Source organism: Pteropus alecto, unplaced genomic scaffold, assembly GCF_000325575.1.
Source record: "Pteropus alecto unplaced genomic scaffold, ASM32557v1 scaffold11, whole genome shotgun sequence".
In the NCBI taxonomy this organism is placed as follows: Eukaryota; Metazoa; Chordata; class Mammalia; order Chiroptera; family Pteropodidae; genus Pteropus; species Pteropus alecto.
In genome coordinates this window covers 1073672-1076605 of record NW_006431956.1, presented here as the reverse complement: position 1 = coordinate 1076605, position 2934 = coordinate 1073672, and the positions used below count along the sequence as shown (strand labels likewise).

General features: G+C 49.4%; 1 protein-coding gene across 1 annotated transcript in view; it reads left to right on the top strand.

The window, feature by feature from the left end:
- The window catches only part of PRKCQ (protein kinase C theta), a 58309-nt gene that overhangs the window by 41700 nt on the left and 13675 nt on the right, over positions 1–2934 (top strand). The gene's annotated exons all lie outside the window — the stretch shown is intronic.

The window sequence follows — 2934 nt, the reverse complement described above, 5'->3', positions numbered from 1 at the left end:
AAAGTCCTTGAATTTACTTCCTATGTTTTCTAATATGGTCTTATATTCAAGTCCTTAATCCATTTAGAGTTAATTTTGGTGTGTGGTGATAGACAACAGTCTAATTTCATTCTTTTGCAGGCAGCTTTACATTTTTCCCAGCACCGTTTATTGAAGATTCTTTCCTTTTTCCACTGTTATGTTTTTGGCTTTTTTGTCGAAAATTATTTGCCCATATAAACACGGGTTTACTTGTGGATCTCGATTCTGTTCCACTGGTCTGCGTATCTGTTTTGCGGCCAATACCATGCCGTTTTGATTACTGCCACTTTGTAGTATAATTTGAAGTCGGGCAGAGTGATGCCTCCAGCCTCATTCTTTTTTCTCAGGATGGCTTTGGCAATTCGGGGTCTTTTGTGCTTCCATAGAAATCTGATAGTTTTTTGTTCTGTTTCTTTAAAAAATGCCAATGGGATTTTGATGGCGATTCCATGAAATCTGTATAATGCTTTCAGTGATAAGGTTATTTTAACTATGCTGATGCTTCCGATCCAAGAACACGGAATATCTTTCCATTTCTTTGTATCTTCTTCGTTTTCTTTCAAGAGGGTCTTATAGTTTTCATTATATAGGTCCTTCACATGTTTCATTAAATTTATTCCTAGGTATTTTATTCTTTTTGTTGCAATTGCAAAAGGAATTATTTTTTCCACTTCTTTTTCTAACACTTAGTTATTAGAGTATAGAAACGCTATGGATTTTTGATCGATAGGAATACTGATTTCGTATCCAGAAACATTACTGTATTTGCTTATTGTTTCTAGTAGTGTTCTTGTGGAGTCTTTAGGGTTTTCTATATAGAGAATCATGTCATCTGCAAATAGTGACAGTTTGACTCCTTCATTTCATATTTGGATGCCTTTTATATCTTTCTCTTACTTGATTGCACTCGCTAGGACCTCCAATGTTATATTGAATAGCAGTGGTGATAGTGGACAGCCTTGCCTTGCTCCTGATCTTAGAGGGAACGTTTGTAGCTTTTCACCATTAAATGTAATGTTGGCCGAGGGTTTGTCATAGATGGCCTTTATTATATTAAGATATTTTCCTTCTAGACCGAGTTTGTTAAGTGTTTTGATCATAAATGGGTGCCGTATCTTGTCGAAGGCTTTCTCTGCATCCATGGGCCCCTTTAAAAAGCCCACGTTTAAGCTGATATTCACCCAAACCAAAGGCTTCAACGGAAGCAAAATGCCATCATAAACAACCGAAGACAATCGATGGGCTACTTTTAGTTCCCCCGGCTTAATGTGAAGACCGGAACTAAAGCGGTTTTGAAAGCTTTCCGGTGGGACCACGGAGTCACTCGGTGGGATTAAGTGTGCCATCCAACGCGCTGTAAATCTCCGTCACCATTCGATCGGTGGCCGCCACCTCAGCGTGGGCCTCTGGCGTCGCCCGCGGCAGAGAGCAGAGTTTCCGAGCTCTGTGGCCGCACAGACCCGACCCCCGACCCCGACCCCGCCAGGTGCAGAGTCTGACTGATGCGGCCTCTCGCCTCGGGCCGCCTTCCCTCCCCTTCTCCGAGTCCAAACTGACCCTCTGTAAATTCCGAAGCTTCAGCCTTCACAGCACTTTGCAACCTGAAACTTAAAGGAACCCTGTCACACGGGCACTGTGACAAGCCGCCTCACTCAGCTCTAGACCTTTCTCTCTCCCAAGACTCAGGGGACCCCGCCACCATGTGCGTGGGTCATCACAGGTCCGGGTAAAAAGGTAAAGGTGGAAGCTGGTCACGTGGAACCGATGTCAGGAGCGCGAGGGAAGCCGGGCTGAGAAAGCAGGTGTGTGCCCGCCAGGCGAGCTTCAGCTCAGAGCACGCTGGAAGTGGCCACGTTAGGACGCACGGAGGCAGAGGATTCAGGCCTGTCCGCGTGACAAAGAGCGAGCTCAGTGACCTCCCGTCTGAGGTCGACTTTGGAAAAAGCAAGATGACGCTTACCTTGTCCCGAATTTTTGAGATAATTGCCACAGTCCTTGGTTTCCCCAGTTCTGTGAAGACGTGACCTCAATAAAAATAAAGGTTAACTCTGTTAAAAAGCCACCCAGGTGGCGTTTTTCAGGGGCACATTTATGCACAGACACTCCACGTGTCCCTGCACTTTATGGATTACTAATTCTGTGGGGACTAAAATCCCAGGGCGCTCACAGGATTACGAAGGAACGTGCTGAGGACACACTGCCTCGCAGAGGACAGCTCAGGCGCACTGAGACGGGGCACCTCTGAAACTGACCACGCCCCGCAGACGCCCTGGGCACCGGCTCCCTGAACACGCGCGGGGCCCTGCTAGGGGCGATGTGCCCGCGAGCTGTGGCTTGCCGCAGAGGGGCCTGGACTGGACAGAAATAAGGCTGTCAGCTGTCGGCCCCCCTGAGGGCAGGGCAGTGCGGGCGGCGGGCGGGGGAGGGGGGTGTCTGGTCATCTTTGCTGGCTGAGGCAGCGGTGAGCTCCCCCCCCCACTACTCCCCCAACTCCTTCCCCTCCCTGGGCGACACCTGCAGAATGTTCAGAAGGGTTTGCTGAGTGTCGAGGGACCGGACGCCTCCACCCTGTCCCTGGCATCAGAGCCCCGGCTCGTGTCTCCTGTGCCATCCTGCGAAGTCGATTTCGGCAGCAGACAACCAGCGCCCGCTGGGTGCCCAATGCCCTCCCACTGTGGGCGGGCGAGTCCAGCCGAGCCCTCACCCGAACCGGGCCCCGCCTGCTGAGGCCCAGGGTACAGCACCCCAGCAAACAGCCTACAGGCGCCCAGGCTTCCTGCCGTTCAGAAATGCTACAGATCGGCCAAAATATGTTGGCGATCTTTTTAAAAGTGATCTCGAGACAGAATTGGTTCTTGTGAAATCACCTAAATCCACTGAAAAAGGAGTGGTTGTGTTCTTTGTTTGTCTGAA